The sequence below is a fragment of the Anser anser genome (genome assembly GCF_964211835.1).
Source record: "Anser anser genome assembly, chromosome: 9".
Lineage (NCBI taxonomy): Eukaryota > Metazoa > Chordata > Aves > Anseriformes > Anatidae > Anser > Anser anser.
In genome coordinates, this window is record NC_139729.1 from 7,022,442 (window position 1) to 7,040,325 (window position 17,884).

The window sequence follows — 17,884 nt, forward strand, 5'->3', positions numbered from 1 at the left end:
GAATATTGAAAAAAACACCATGTGGACTCATTAATTTGAGGGCTAAGTTAACCACAAAGAGCACAACTAAGAGTCAAAACGCAAATCCAAATTCACTTCCCACCAAAGCAGCATTGTTTCATTGCACTAGATTTTCAAGATACGAAAGGAGTCAAAACTATTTTCACAGAACTTCATCCATATCAAAGGAAAGAGCTGCCAATGGTTGGTTGCATGCCGCATGGTGTACAGACAGCATGGGCACCACCATGTCATCCATCACACATCGATCTTTACTCAGACTAGAGAAGAGCAGCCTGCCCGACAGCCACACCGTGCAACCCTTGCTCCAAGCATGAGGCAGGGCTGTCACCTACCAAACACAACAAGAAGCCACCTGATTAAATGACAGGTTAGTTCCTCTGCCTGTATGAATGGGAGCTTCGTGCATGGACAGCACTGCAACAGCATCAAGCTCGAATGTGTTTTAGGCTGGAGGTGGGAAACAGAGCCCAGCACAGGAATGGAACTGGCAGTATTTTTTGGACCCATGAGAACTATTATGTTGGCCTGATAAGGGACGATTTCTGTGTTGCTAAAGGCCTTAATCTGAGACCTGCTGCAGTTAAAGAAATGTGTCTCTCTGGTTTCAGTAGATGCTGCAACAAACATCAAGTAAGGATTTAATTATCATTATTAAGAATCGAAAAAAATTGCATTAAGAACACCCTTCTGTTGAGTAGACTTCATCTCTGTGCAATTCAGCATTTCAGTGAGCAGCCTTTGGAGGGCAGAGGATGTATGTCGTAACAAAAGAAGTCCATCAGAGGGACTGGGACACCTCACCATTTCTCTGCCAGGTTATGCTGGGGCAATGCTCCAAGGGCTGTTGTCACAGTAGGAAAAGCACCTAGAGAGGCTCTCAGCACCCACCTCAGAAGCAGAAGGACTACTATGGACACATCACAGACATGCTTTGCTAGCTCCTGTTCTTGTCCAGGATAATTTCAGAATTATTGCCAGTCAGTAAATCTCACATGAAGAACCAAGTAACCTTGACATGGCTCCAGCACCCGCCCATTCAATGCAGACCGGTAGTACAACAGAAAGGATGTAGCCAGAGAGATCCATGCTCATGGCATAGATTATTTAGTTGGCATTTTTTCCTCCATATAGTAGAGCTATGCTTCCTTTTCCCTTCTAGTATCAGTGTAGACACACAAAGTTCAACATCAAACATCTTATTTCCTCTGCAGTTGTAAGTTGCTTACATGCATTTCCTAATGGCTTCTGGAGACAGTTACCTGCACAGCATCCCCACGCCTTCAGTTCACCAATGCAATATCTTACACACAGCCTGCACAGGTCAGTCAGGCCTGCCAACTTTTCTAGGTAGCCTAAAAGTTAGGTACTCCATGTTCAGTATTGCAACGTACACATTCCCTTAGGCCCATAATCTTAATCATCCTTCTAATATTGGGCTGCTGATGTGGGATTTAGGTTTCTTTGTTTATCCCTTTTGTTCTTATTTCTGCTCTTTGGAGTGGGTAAGTGCTTTTGGATTGATCCAACTCACTCTGCTTTTTCTTTGCAGCCCGACGCCCGTCTTTATTCTGTGCATCTCTCTCAATAGAGGAATAGATCATAGACTTGCCTGTTTTTGGCACATCAGTGAGGTAAACACAGAAAATAGAAATGAGCTATTCACCCGAAATGGCATATTTCTCCCTTCTCCCCTCTCCCCATCATAAACATGCATTTTCCCCATGACAGCATGTTTCTAACTTACAGGTCACCCTTTGGTCCAGACCTATGAGCTCCTGAGGACTAACGCATTTGCCTCTCGCCCCAGGTACAGACCCATGTAGCAAGCAAAGCACAGGTCCACACTACTTGCCATTTGCATCTGTAAGTTAAGCTACATAGATAACCGTGAGGAAAACAAAACAAAACAAAAGAACAAAACAAAACAAGACCAACCCAAACACCAGAATGGCAGAACGGTAAGTAAATGAATTAATAAATCACTCTGTGGTGTCACTGAATCCACAGGAAGGGAAGGAAACTCTTGGGAAACCATTTTGATAGTTAGGAAATAGTCTTTGATCCTACTGGGAAGCCTAAAAGATCAGCCGCAGATTATAGTTAAGGATGTCATAATGGAGATGAGCCAATATACAGCAAGTTGTGAGGGTATTATGCTAAAGCAGTAGATAGTTCTTTCAGTAGTGTATAAAGGACATTTGCGGGAAGGGTTATGAGGAGATATTTCTTAATCGTCTTAGATGAGAACGTACAGTTCAAGGCATTTAGAAAAAAACAATAAAGAAATAACAATGGTTATTTTTAACTATTTGCTGTGTTTACAAACTTTTAAGTGCTTTATAGAGACCACTTTAAAAAAGTGCTTTGGCTGCTGGACTGGAAAAGATCACCTTAACTATTACCTCTTTGCCAACTAAAGCTTAGCCTTCAAGAGGATAGTGCCCAACCTATTCTACCTCGCCAAATCACCCAAAGTGGGTGATCAGCTCAGGCTATCATGAATTATTGCCAAGATTTCCCAGGCTGAAGGACTTGCTTGGCAAGAGGAAACACATCTTGAATTTCCTTTCCTATGGGATGTGAGACAGCCCTACAAAAGACTTTGACAGCATTCCCTAAGAAGGGGCTCTTAGAAATTATACTGAGTTGAACATAGCATCTTCATGGAGGACTGATGGCACACAGCATGCCTACTGTGATATCCTTCCTTAGATAGCAAAACCATAGCCTTGCTCTGGAATGAAGGCAGCCAGAAAATAAAAATTTCATTGCTACCAGAAGATGTACATTACGTTATTATTAACATTTCTCTGAAAATACCTGGTCATCTATCATATCTTAAACAATTCTGTGATTTGAAAGAAGTCCACAAGTAGTTTAGGCAGTTAATTACCCACTTGAAGTGAAAGAGCAGAGTGTTCCTGTGTACTTACCCATAGCTCTGAGGTGCTCAGTAACAAACTGTAATGGGAACTCATTGGCAGCTTTCTAAAAAACCCCCAACTCTTGAAAGAGCAAAGAGAAACTGTGAGCAAAAAAGAAACACACGGGAAAAAAGAAGAGTACTCTGCTAAAATTCAAATATCGCACATAGTATTTGAATGTGTTTGGAGATGGTCGTGTTTAGATGCACAGCTCATCAAACACAATTGTCTGACAATGTGTGGTTCTGCCATTGAAGGTCCCATTGCAGATCCCAAACAATGGCCCTTTTTCCATCATTTCATCTTGAGAAACAAAACCAAAAATCGTTGTGTGCTTTAGGGAGCTATTTTGTTAACCATACTTTGAAGCAAACCAAAAAATGCTGACTTGCTCTGATTTAATTTAGAGAACTGGCAATAACTGTTTCTGCAAATATGTAGTGGAAAAATACAGTGCACCTTTTTGATTCACAAGAAAACAAGGAAAGGTTGTCCCAAACCTGAATGTTCTTGGCCAGCTCCAGAAGTGAATATAACTAGAATTCAAACATTTTTAAAGTGCGATTCTTGCTTAAACTCACTGGAAAAATAAGTGCAAGGCAAGAAGGTTCAGAGAAAGGCAAACTTCTTAGAATTCTCTAGACATGCAGGGTATCTAAGTCAACATCTTAACTTATTCAGCAGGGCAAAGATGTCATGCAACAAATAGGAACCGTATATAACACACTCCCATTTTTCTACAACACAGATATTATCCATAACCCTTTAAGTACCTGAGAAGTCAAAATGGCAGATAAGTTTTGCTCTTAGGTACCAAATCCAAAGCAGGAGTGTTAAATACCACAGCAACACAGCTGTGGTCCATTGTTAAAGCTCTTAATATAAGGAAACAATATAAATTGTGTCAGGATTTTAGGCTTTCCACAGATCCATAAGTATGGATCCCTGACATTCATCACAATAGAAATGGTATAACTTTTTTTTTTTTTTTTTATTGTTGCTTGGTTGGGTTTTCTTCGCACTGTTACAACATAGCAGTGTTGATATTTGCCCAGGTCTTAAGCTTCAAGGCAAGCTATCTTCATAGAAGCAAGATAATATTCCAGGAAAAATAGTGATTTAGAATTTGAAATCCTGTTTTTCTTTCTCTGCCATTCATTTTGTTTCCAATAAAGCATTTGTCAGAAAAAAATGCACTTTCCAAAGCATCAAATTAATATTAGGCCAACATCTTAACTGGCAAACATCAGTTAATTTCAATACGTGCATAGAAATCTAGACCAGCTGGGAAACCAGTTCAATAATGTGATTCTCTCCAACTTAGATGGATTAATGTACAATTTGACCTTAAAATATATATATTCCTTCATATTACTGGAAATCTTGTGGCTCTGTACGAAAGAGAGTAAACAGCACAGGATTATTAAATTTATACCTTAAGGTGCAACTGTGAAGAATGGGTACTTAGCAACAAGAAACAGAGGAGCACAAGATGTTCCATCCTAGTGGCACATTTTGCAAGGAAATAGAAAAGCTCACACCAATCTGTAACGTCTAGGCCAACGAACTGATCTCTACGAACAGCCCCAAACTTGTAATCAATAGGGAAATGACCAGACTTAAAAGCCTGTGTCTGACGAATATAACTTAGCTGCCCAAATTCCTAGACATTTGTCTCCTTACCATCACCATCTTTTCCAATTGGATTTAAATGAGTAATCTCAGTTTTAAAAGGTTGGTTCGATATTTCTGTTGGTTATTAAGGTCGGAGGAGTCAAGAGATGAAAACGCTAATTTCTGCCAGCAGATTGCCTGACATTTGAATAAGATTGAAAATTCCATCAATACGGCACATTTTTCTCAGCAAAAAAAGTTCACGTAACTTCTCAGACATCAACCAGCAACCCTGAAAGAAGAAGAAAAAATGACAGCCACCTGGATGCTCTATACTGTGTCATCCGTTCCATGTTCACACAAATGGGAGTTACGGATTATACATCAGGAGAACAATCTAGGGTCCCCTCCAAAGCAAACTTCAGATCTGATTGGGGAAACTGTGGGAATCTGGAGGGGATGAACTCAGGGATGCAGCTAAAGGGCCAGTCAGGGAAATAAATCAGACATATAAATGAGAATAATCGCAAGATGAAGCTGATTACGCATTTTAGAAACTTAAGTGGAAAAAAGTGAAAAAAAGAAAACTTTTGAAATTACTCCAGAGTTACATAGATATATGAAAAGTTGAGGACTACTGCGCTTTTTGCTTCAAGACTATTTTTTCTTTCCAAGTTACCCTAAGGAATGTAGATGATATTGAAAAAATATCCAGCTAACACCTGCATCACCAGCACATTAAACAGAGAAAAGAAAAAAAATAGAAAAGAAGAAAAATTTTAAACTGATGATTAATTACCAGATATTATTCCCTTCAGCATACCAACTGCACAGTTTCTGCTGTTCAGAAAGATTTGTGAATTCTTTCTCCAATTGATTAAGGTGTGATTAAATTTTTGCATATAACTTATGAAAAGTATGTTAGCCTGTAGGTCTTTGAGGAATGAAACATGGGACACACGCTGCACTGTCCTGCTTCTGACGTTCAGCACTATCACATGCCCCTGAGGACGGTGTATCATCTCCCCATGGGCAACTCAAAAAGACAAAGACCTGCTGGCTTGCCCAAAAAAACCCTCTGTAATGTCCATCAGTTAGCGGCTGGTTTTGCTGAAAAGTGCCATTCTCTCACGTGCTCTCCAAACAGTTGTTTTGCAATGTGCTATTAAAGACAGAAATTCTGGGTCCCCTTTGTTTTTTTGAACTTCCTCTGGAACTTCATACAAATTTAAAGGAATTGAAGTAGAGCCACAAAAGCCTGCACCACTCTTCTAAAGACCACTGGTCAGCTCTGACCATATATACATATACATATATATTCATTTTATACATACATAAAGTTAAATTCTAGGGAAAGGAAGCCCTCATTTTATATGCATATTCAAACTCAGTCAATGCTGTGGAATAATACTGTCTGTAGCTGAGGTTTCTGTACTGATAGTGCTGAACATGAGAAGCAGGAGTTTATATATCTATCTATATATATAATTAAACTAAGAGAAGAATTCGATTAAGTTTCAACCAAAATACAACAAACAGAATAATCTCAAACAAGACCTAAATGGTGTTGCATCAACTTGTCTGCTAAATATACTAACACCTTCAAGAAAGCTTCTAAAAAACCTTCAGAAAGTGTAAAAAAGTTTATTTGAATTAAATAACAACGAGCTGTTTTCTAATAATTGAATTTAAAATCTCTACATTGGTCCATTTCCATATGTCCTTGTTGCAGTCATGGGATTTATGAGCTCCCTCTCGTGGCTATGTTAACAAATAGGGACTGTTTTTTTTCCAGCCCAGCAGTCGCTGTAGATTAATGGGTGACACCAAAGGGCAGTTTGTCATTTTCTGAAGCAGGAATTGATTTTAATCTCCTCAGCAGCTAGATGAGTCACCAGAGCTCCTGCTGAATCACCTGTCACCACCTCTGGTAGATGTTTCTTTGCTGCCTCAGGACGTGTAGGAAGACTGGCAGTATCCATACACAGTGCCAGAAGGAGGCAGGGTGAGTTGGTGCTGGTGGGATCCTGCACCTCCAGCTATATCTCAAGGCTGGTCCTGTGAAGTTGTGCAGCATGCCACCAGCCTATGGCAGAGGTGATGCTCCTACACACCATGGAGCACAACTCAGGCAGGAACTTCTGGGTCCCAGCAGCCCCAGGGGAGCAATTCTCCCTCTGTGGGTCCTGCCACTGCTTCGTTTCCAGAAGGGAATCCAGGCTGGTTTGCTCCCACCGGTGCCTGTCCTCCCGCAGGAGCCAACACCTCTGCCAGTGTCAGTCCAGGGGTCAATTAATGAGCAGGGGAAGAAGCATCAAGAAGAAACATCCACACCCTCATGTAGGATGAGCTACGGGGAGAGCACAGACTGAGAGAACAGCAGAGAAATTTGCAAAGCAAATTAAACGTTTCTGAAACCAGGGATTTCAGAGTTTGGAGGCTGAGTTGAAAACTGCATTTTCAAAAATAAAAGGTCATATTGTGCAAGCGTATCATATGAGTTTTGGCAATAGCTGTTTTTTACGCTGACAGAAGACAATTTACAAACTTATGGTACCAATTTGAAGACAGCCATTAAAGGCATGACTAAGATTTCCCATCTATTTTTAACACAAGCAAAATGGAAAGAGCAAAAATGCTGTTTCTTTCATCCTAGATTCATCTTTCCCTTAACCCAAACGCACTGTCTCCAGAGACCGTTTGTCATCTTGCCATTAAAAGTTGGTCTGGAGGCTTAGCAAGTTAACCCTAGACAAATTTGGTTTTGTGCACATGGCAACAAATGAGCAAATCCTGCATATCTGCTAATTTTGGAAACATACTTACTGAAATGTATTGGAGGCTCCATACCATAAGAATAACCATACAGCCCTGCAGCCTTCAGAGTAACAGATCCCCTATTACTCATTTTAAACCCAGGAAGTTTGATGAAGAAAAGTTCACTTATTAAAAATAATTAGTTAAAAATTCATCAGTAGCACTTCTTTCTTGCAGAACAATAGTACCCACTAACAAGACTATCAATATTGTGTGAAGTTTCCAACCGGAGGTCCCAGAAAGAAGCATTTAGTTTGTGCAAAAATTAATTTCAAACCATTTGTATATGCTCATTTGCTACAATGACATATGCAAAGATGATGCTTAAAATGCACAAATGGCTAAAAGTCTCTTGTTGCACCAGTTGCTACCTGGCTGCAGTGCAGGTCTGCCTTCTCTAAGCACGCTCACCTGATTGTGCAAATACTCATTGTAATGATTAGACCTCAGGCTTCTTATTTTTAAATACAGTACACCTCCCCGCCCCCTCCTTCCTCAGGACTTTTAAGGCCTTCTCTCATTGCAGTCATCAGAGTTTGGATCCAAACTCTAAGACACAAATCCTTAGTCACAAGACATGTTGTCAGCCAGGGAAGTTAAATACTTCAGCTGTAAAGAGCAAGCGACAACAAAGCTGCCTCGAAAGGCCCCTCAACCCATCAAGCTGCTGTACAAACTGCAGCACAAGCTCAGTTCTTCCTGCAAGCAATTATTTCACATTAAGCAGCATTTTCCTTTTTCAGAGTCTCAAAGGAAAACAAAGCAACCCAAACTGACAGCCCAGAAGAAAGCCAAGGGCTCCAAAAGGCAGACTTCAGATGGAAGGAGAACAACATTATGTCAAGTGCTCCATGGCCACGAGGAGCTGCTGCCTGCAAGAATGACCACAGCACCAGTCTGATCTGTGGGTGACCTCCTATTGCCTGTTTTCTGGTGTTTATGGTGGCATTTCACTGCTGTGCTGTTGCGCTCAGCTCCCCATGGCTGGGGACTGCAGAACGTTTTCCACGGCTGTGTTGTTTCTGCCTGGGGCACACCTGGTGATACAAATAGAAATTAAAGGTTTCTCCCTTCGCTTTCCACCCTCACCCTCCTGGAGATTAGGGGCTGGGAGGGAAAATGAACTTTAGAGATCACTCCCACCTTCAGATCCTAACACAGGTAATTCTGCAAATAGTTTAATTTTGAGCTGAAAACACAAGCAGCAGAGAAGAGTTTAATTTTGAGAAAATTTTAAGTGAAAAGCCGATCCAAAATGACGTCTCAAAAGTACGCATTTCACCAGACTGCTTGTCTAACCCAGTCCTGTGCTGGGAACACTGCAGAACAGGCTCGGAGCAACGTGATCGCAGTGATAGCTAGCACTGCACTGTGAATTATGAACTGCAGATGCAGAGTTTGGATAAGACTTTCAAATGCTGAAAGGCTACACTTGGAATCTGATTTTCCAGAAATCTAACTGTTTTGGCACATTTTAACTCCGCATATGTAGATTAATTTTTTTTTTCTTCTTCACATCAAGGCAGAAAGAACTAGGCAGACTAATAACACACACATTGTAGAGATAATGCCTTTGGGGAAAAACAATACTTTGTAGCTAATTTACTTAGGAAGGTAAGTGATATTCGTATCCTTGATTAGCTAGCATGATATTTAAAGATGCTGCAAATCCTAATTACATTACATGCTATGAAGCAGATATAAGACAAAAACCTGTTTAATAGTTAAGCCTGTTGCTATAACAACCACATTTCAAGGACATGGATATACAACACACACACAACAATATCCGCATTAACAAAATGTCTCATTACATTTGAACTTTACCTGGCAAAAGAACCAATTAAATTTGTTCAAAAAAAAAGGGGGGGGGGGGAGCAGGGGGGTCTTTTGTTACTGTCAAGAGAGTCTGGTCTTTAAACTCCAACAGTCTCTCCAAGAGAAATTTGCTATTTAATTTTGAATTTGTCTCTAAATGTTTCCCCTCCAAAGAAAGGAATACAACCTCAGTATTCCCACCTCAGTCAAGCAGACATTTAGGCATCTGGCTGTTTCCACTTAAGTGGGTGGGAACATTGCTTTTGATGCACATTGTGCCATGCTCAAAAGACATGCGTTCTTCCAACCTTTGTCCACAAAATTGAGAAGGAAGAACAGAAACGAATGCTTAACAAAATGTAGCAAGTCGGGCAAGGAATTGGTAGATTATTTATATATTTATTAACAAATCAAATAGTCATTTGGCACACCTTTTTCCATCTTAGATATTTTTTAGCTGCCCACAATAGAAGGATAGAAGGTATAGAATAATACAATTAAAAAGGGGGAGAGAGAGAAGAAAAACTCCTATAAGTCAAGCTGAGACCAGCAGAGCTGAGTTTTCAGGGGAGTTCAAGAATGGCAGATGGCTTGTGATGCTCTCAATGAATATGAAGAATTTTTACAGACTAAGGAAGTTGCTCTACTTGAAAGCAAGAACGCACAAAGGACTGCTACACAGCAAAAGCCACTGATTGGGGTGCTAAGATTGTTACCTCAAAACGGAGAGTAAGGAGAATAAAAACTTTTGCATAATACTTTCAGCCATTTGCCTGCTCTAAACAGAGACACTACAAAGGACAGTGTTTATTTTCCACTACACAGTGATTATTTCCATCACATGAAGAGACTTCAGTTCAGCCTTCAAATATCCCACAGCTAGAAAGACCAAAAGCTATTTGGACTTAGTTTAGGAAATAATGATTTTTGGCATAAGTATTCACAAAGAAATTTCCAAACACATAATAATATTGCTTAGGGGGGTCGATAATCGTATTAATTCGTATAAAGGGATGAATATATAGCTTCCTCCTAGTTAAATCTGTTCTTCACATTGCCAGTCACGAAAAACACCAGTGGAGAGATGAGTGCATGTACACCTCTGATTTACAAATGACTTGACATTTCTGTACGCTATTTCTCTGATCAGCGCACCTCAAACAATACGGCTCCAACAATAAACACAAATGACTTTGACTCACTCCATTCCCTCCTCCTCCTCAGTTTCTTGGATTTCAATATTTACATATTCTAGGAAGACAGCCTTCAGAAGCAAGATTAAATTCAGAACAAGTTTCACAAAGCTTTCCAGAACAGCGACTTTGTTAATAATAAGCAGAAAATACAGGTTTCTCTACAGCTGTCTTTTACTTTCCTCTTGAAAATAGCTGCTGTGGCACTGAATTTATGTTATTGTTTTCATTTGACTGCACATCCTCTAAAGAAACAAGAGCACTGGAAACAGAAGTTGGTAACTGTTTTACGTTGTTCAAGGTTTCTGGTTTGAACACATACCATATAAGTAGTAAGGCAGTCTGCCAAAGACAGACCACAGAAAGAAGTTTAACAATAAAAATTACCTTTTTTTTTTTTTTGAGTGTAAACACAAACTCTGATGTCTGTTAGACTAAAATTGTTTGCAGCAGAAGGCAGTAAGAATATTATGCCATCAATGATGAAAAAATGCAAGTTGCAGGCCTCCTGCTTAAACATAACCAGCCCCACCCCTATGACGTGCTTTTTGGCTGGATGAATTTGCAATCAGCCTCTAATATCGGTTTTTAACTTCAGAGGCTTTCGGGGCCTTTAAGCAATCTGCTTATCAATTACCAGACATACTCGACTCTTCCAATTTGGAGGACTAACAGGAGGAGTGGGGAAGGTTAACTGTATGACAAAATGTGTTACTGCAGCGGTCAGAGTCAGGCTGAACTCCTAACCAGCCCATGTGAAAAGGGGGTTTGCCCCCTGATTTCAAAGGAGATGAGATTCCACCCACTGACCTGATGTGTTAATTCACAGGCATAATGTGGAAGTAAAATAAGCTGGTAATGTGTAGAAGAAGTGATGCTAATGACAGTAAACAGAAGCCCTAAGCTCTCAGCTGTTTACTCAAAAATATGTTAAAGAAGTGAGATGAAGATCAGGAAATCTAAATCTATGGTCTTGATTTACAGGATCCTATACAAACAAGTTAAAATTTGTGCACTCTGCTTGATTCCTATCATCTAAAGCTCACAAAAACCTAAACTAAACATATAAATCAGGTTACTCATTAGCTTCTGTCTAATTACAGGAAAAGACTGACAAAAAGGGAAGAAATTGCCTCATCATTTCACTGACATTAACAGGCAACACACTCACACCTGTATCTAGGATACAGCCATCATCTTCTATACCGCACTCTTTCCTTCTTAACAAGACAGGTGTATGAGAAAAAGTAATCTTTTATTTAAACCAGGTGATATATCTGAAAAAAAAAAAAAAGCTATCAGGAATATCATCTCTAGTTCAGTTATTTTGTAGCCTCAAGCGTCTTGAGGCCAGTGAAGAGCTTCAGAAGAGCAATCATGCTTGCACTGCAGTTTCTCTACAAGAAAAGCTTGGACACATCCGAGACACGCACCAGAGCGCAGAAACCTTCAGGTCCCTGCCAGACCCTGCATGAGCAGGGTCCCAGCTGGAGGGCAGGTGGTGAAGCTTCCTCAGTATTATCGTGATGTGTGCTAGACACGTTATTCCATTTGCTTCCCTTTTGGAGTGCTGTATTGATTACCCTGGTGTTCATTTTCCTATCGCTAGTCTCCTTTAGTCCCCAGTGCAATTTTAAAATTACAGGCAACTGTGAGAACAGTGTGCACAAAGTACCTGATGTTAAATATGTCATCTATCTCCACTAAAACCTTTTGGTTATTCAGTATAAAAACTGGCAAGAAGACAGATAGCATCCTTGAGATATTTCAGCAAATTTTATCTATTATCAATTATTTATGCCCAATTTTGGTTACAGGTGTGAGATTTTTGCTGTTGTTTTGATATTTTTTTTTCCAACAGTTTCCAAACCAAGGCTTTCGGTGCTGGATTCAATTACAGCTAAGTTATGAGATAAAGTTGGGATAAATGTTGCCTTCCTCAGACAGGCTCTAGTGAGGCTGACCATCTACCTGGAAGGCATAAGGACCGGGCTGAGCTCCAGCTCAGCAATGCGACGCCAAGGGCTGCCTCAGGGCCTCCACTATACAGGATCACAATGATCCTTTCAGTTTGCCTGTACCATCAGCAACACCACTAAGTGGCTCTTGCTTCTCAATGAAAAGGGGAAATAAAGAGTTATTTCACAGAATCTTCTGAAAAGTCCAGAAATCTTTCCTATCCCAACCAAAATGTCAATGCCTTGACCGGAAGAGAAGTACATACCCGAAGTACACAACCCACAGATCTTTAAATCCCTGTTTCTAATACAATGGCTCACGAAAGCCTAGCTCAGGCATGCCCTGCTCCCATTCTGCCCTGTGAAGATGGTTTCCTGAGCAGTCTTGCTCAAGGTGCTCGTGGAGGTAGAAGACTGCGTATCAAGAATGTGAAACGACCAAGCACATCGTAGGAGATCACAAAAGCTATCTCATGAAGGGCATGGACGTGAAGTCATGAATTATGGCCTTCATAGTATTGCAGCTCTGTGCTAGGGCAGCACCTTTCATATGGAAAACACATCCTTTGTGGAAGAAAGGCCCACAGGAAAACAGGTCAAGCGCAGAATGTTAATTTACATCCAGGGATCAGCATACAGAAGGTAATGCATATATCCATGGCAGGTTAGCCGGGCTGAGGGCGCTCCAAGAGCTCAGCACAGCCATTCGTGCTTCGCCCACCTGAAGGTCTGGCCCTCTCTTCCCTACAGCCACTAGAGGTCAACCCAAGCACACACTTCACAGCACCCCAGCTCCAGCTGGTGCAGGAGCCCCACGCCCGGCACTTGTGGCCATGGGTTGATGAGCTGGGTTAGGGGCACTGCTGGCCCCCGGGAGAGGGTCCTGCACCCCTCGTGGAAAGCTGGAGCATTGCCAGGGGCTGCGCAGCCCCAGCCCGGAGCAGCCCCACAGCCACCCCGGAGCCAAGTAGGCCTCATCCGGCCTGCAGAAAATGAGGGGACGCAGGCACCTGGAGAGCGAGCAGGATGACACACAGAGCTCGTTATGGGCGAGGAGTCATGATGCTCTTCTCAACTGTGGCCGATGGTCTGCTCAGACTGAAATACAACCTCAGGAAACCCATATCTGCTTTTATGCAGAATGCTTCCAAACACACTTCATGTGTTATTCAGATTCTCCATGAATTCCAGAGACGGTCACCAGTTCTTATTTCAGTGCAGGCATGCTTTTTTTTTTTTTATATATTATTATTATTTTTTTAATCTGCCCTTGGACCCTGTGTAACAATCCAGCAGTTCTGATTCCAAGAAATTAGTGGGTAGACAGGCTGGTTCAGTGGAAAACAGCTCTCCAAACATTCAATAACCCCCAAGAAACAGATATTTTATGGCAAGTCTAACACAACTGAACACTGTTATGAACTGATGTCTGTCATATCCACAGTTTTACTGCTGCAGCTTGATAATTTCCTCCCAATCTGAATGTTTTTCAGTGTGCTGCTGAAGTTACCCATTTCACCAGTCTTTTTCCAACACAAATGCACAATAACATCTGCCTAACCTTCTAGCACTATCAACAACCGTTTCCAACACCCCAATTAATTTTGTCACCTTCCTGTATAGCCTTGAGCAATGCAGGAGGTGGAAGGTGCTGGTTCAGTCTCCACTGCTAGAAAAGAACAATTCCTCAACAGGTTTTTCTCAATAAATAGAGATTTAAAGTTAAGGTAACAGCAGATTCAAGTTGTTGCTGTCTTATGAAAACCTCTATACTAAATGAAAATATTATTATAAGCCTTAGTTTTCTTCTTACTGACGTGCCAGCATTATAAATGAACTATCAGAATTGTGACTTACTGTAGAACACAAACTGTGACATATGGTGATGGTAATAGCGTTTCAATTTCTTTTTACGACAGTAATCCCATTTTCTGCAAGTAATTATATGTATTTATTACACACTGCAAACTGCTTCATAGCTTTAATAACTTGCTATCTCACACTGTTTCCAGAAACCAGAATCCATATTCAATTTTCACGTCTGGAAATTTAGGACAGTAATTGCACTTAATTATTAGAAATTTTATAAGGTCCTTGGTATTCTGTGCCTATTTAGAAGAGATTGCAAATTTAAAATTATTCTCTTCATCAGTAAAACATATCCTCATCTTTTGAGTTTTTCTTGTACTATTCTGCAGTTTTTGTTGTTGGGGAAAAAAAAAAAAGAACAAACTAGGAATATGGTTCTTAAGAGACCACAGCAGAAGTACACATTGTTTTCTCGAAAATAACCTCCTACAGCTAAAGAAATGCTCAAGAAATAGGTATTAGTTTAGAAAGTCTTTAAAAGACTTTAGACTTTCTGAATTCTTTCCCAAATGCTATGAGCAGACCCAACAGACACCCCCACAACGTGCTTTTGGCGAGCAAATGTTGCCCGCCCTTCCTGCTGAAGCTTGCCTGCTGTGCACCAACGATGCAGAGGCTCCTGGGGCAGTGAGGTGGCCAAATATTTATTGCTGGCCTCAGCAGCAACGAGGGAGTTCTGAGCTCCATCACTGCCCTCCTTCCTCAGCCCTCCCTAGAGGACAGGATCTAGAAGGGGATCCTGGGCTGCGAACATGGACGGGACTTCTTCTCCCTGGTGGGATCTTCCTGCCCACCCAGTCTCCTGCTGCTGTCCCTCACTGGTACCCACAGTAGTTCCCCAGGTGATGCACTATGTCACTCACAGTCCCCAGATGCTTTCCTATCGTTTCTCCCTGTTGAGAGACTCCCCATTTCCAGTGCTGGGAAAGATGGTGAAAATAACAAATGCAACTTCAGCAAGAAGAGGCACAGGGCATGAAACGAGGAAGGTTGCTTCCTACATCAGGCCAGGGTTCTCATGTATTTCAGACATGACTTTAGCCACTCCAAAGTTTAAAAAAAAAAAAAGAAAAAAAAAGAGTTGGAAAAGCCTTCTCAGACCTCATGAATCATTCCCAACTAATGAGAGTAAGATGTGGTTCAGCTATCAAATAAACACGCGTTATCTGCACAGCCTTGGCGGACGTGACTGCATGGCTGCAGCTCATCAGCAGTGCCTCAAGCTTCCAGCGATTTGAATAAACAGGTAAAGATTAAGTTTCACTTTGCTTTTTTACAGTTGCGTGTACTGATTTATTTGGTAACTGAAAATCCTCAAGGAAGACAGTGCTAAATGCACTGGTGAGTTCCTATAAGGTTAAATTCATTCTTCTACCTGTAAGATTTTAGTAATTTACAGAAAGAAAACAGTGGCTTCACAAATTTCTCCAGGCCTCTTCCTACCCTAGGTTTTCAGCCATTAGGTTCTGAAGGTAGGATGAACTAGAATAACCAATTATAGCACATCTGGGGAAAAAGGAAAAACAAGAAAACAAACAATGCTTTAAGTTTTTTGTCTGTTTGTTTTAAATTCTGCTGGCTCTTCACTTCTGTCTGCAGACAGATACCGAATGCTTGGAGAAACGCATTTTAAAAAGTTGTGGCTCTGAAAGACAGCAGTCATAGTCGTGTGTATGGATGGGAAGGTATATCAGAACGCTCACACAGTCCTGGCAAGCTGTATCATTGAAAAATGGGTCAAAGAGCTTCCACAAAGATACTCTAAAGCAGGCAAAATTCCCCCTGACGCCACCAAGACTGCTGCTTAGATAAAGGCTGATGTCTCAGATCATAGGAAGGGAAAACACATTGGTGAGCAAATTTCATCACAACAGAGACAGTTCAAGCAGTCCACACCAGGAACATAACCATAGTGATAATAATTAAAAATATTAATCGGATGTGTGACTTTTGTTTGTTTATAATTTCAGCAAAACTCCATATTTCACAGCTCCATATAAAATAAGAGCTTTATGCATTTACACATCTAACTTAGGAGCAGAGTTGGCACTTTCCTAAATCAATATATTTTTTTCCAACACACCTGTATTTAGAGAATATTAAAAAATAAATTAAAAAAAAGTGCATCACCTAGATGCAACTCACTCGGGTCTGTCGTTGTGGGTGGACCAAATCAGCCAGTCCAGTGACAGGCCTGTGACAACCAAACAAACGATGGTCATGGCCATTGTAATACATCAAATATTACAGAGGGAAATTTTTCCCATCTTCTGAAATGTAAATACAACTTCTGTTCTAGAGATGTGTGGAGATGTAACCAAGCAACACTTGATAGCTCATAAGCAAATCCTAAAAACATCTTGAGGAGACTACTTTCCATTTTTAATCTGTCTGTGTAGAAATAAGGGTTCTCAGACAACTGGGGTTGATTTGTGATGGCGTGCAGCACGTTATCTTTGTGAAGAGCAGGATTTGGATGTCTAGCATTCCACCATCACCAAACCATCCAGGAACCAAGGCTCTATCCTGGATCCCCCCCTGCTCAGACCATTCCTGTGGTTTCACTGGCACCAGCGTTTGGTCACAGCCAAGACAAAAGACCCTCCCTCTTCTCGTGCGTTTCTTTTTCTTCCTGTTCCTGCCCCTAGCTGGGCAGCCCGACCCCTTCCTGTCTGCCAGGCACCAGCCTCAGCAGCTGGTTGGATTTAGCTGGCCAGGAAAATTGTGAAGCTTTTTGTTCTGTTAGTTAAATTGCTTCCTACGTGTCCAAGCGAGCACCAAATGAACCAACCAGAGGCAAAACAGTAGGGGAGACATGGCTGGAGTGGGGAAGGTGGAGATGGAAGAGGTGGAGAAACACCTTTCCCACTGGACCTCCAACATTTTTCTGCCATGCTGAGCCACCAGGCAGTGCCCTACCTACCCTACTGGGAAATAGCGTGGCCTGAGAAATACATTTCCCAGGGGTGGGAGGGCTGGGGGGGACATGGGACTGGAAACTGATGCATCCAAGAGCAACCTACAGCTTTATTATAACTATTCATCTAATAGTTTAGGCACAAATTTTTGGTAGTCTGGGGAGGCACAAAAGCAGTAAATACTGGCATAGTATTTCAGCCAATAAATATTTGCCAGTGTCCCCACCACCTGATTTTGTTGTGCAATAGGCTAACAGACTTTCATTTAAAGTAAAATTAAAATTTCCCCCAGCCTCTCTTCTTAAAAGCTGCACAGAATGACTTGGGAGCTGCTCTGCTCTGAGTAATGCTTCATACACCAGTTGCAGCTCTCTCACTCTTACCTTGTGCTCAGCTCATCATAGCCACCTGCTGTTTTCTACATCGTATTGAGACTGCGTATGAAGCAACAGTCCTCTTCTATATACTTGCTCATATGCCTGTCTCTCAGGCTGGGCTCCAGCTGGCTCATCAGTATGATTGAAAAAAAAAAAAAAGGATAACAGAACGACTATCCTGAGGAAAGAGTCCAGCTACTTGTCCTCAGAATACAGCCTGTTGTAAAAAACCAAAACCAACAATGACAACAACAAAAATGAACACAGTGAGGAAGGGTTCCTTTCCACGTGTTGTTTTTGGGGGTAGCAAGGATGTAACCAGCAGCAGGTTTAAAGACAGTCTCCCCCAGCAGTTTGATGTTTCTTCCTTAC

General features: G+C 41.3%; 1 long non-coding RNA gene across 5 annotated transcripts in view; it reads right to left on the minus strand.

Annotated features, from left to right (window-relative positions):
• LOC310904196 overlaps positions 1-17,884 on the minus strand; it is a 90,830-nt gene that overhangs the window by 3,247 nt on the left and 69,699 nt on the right. The window lies entirely within an intron of this gene.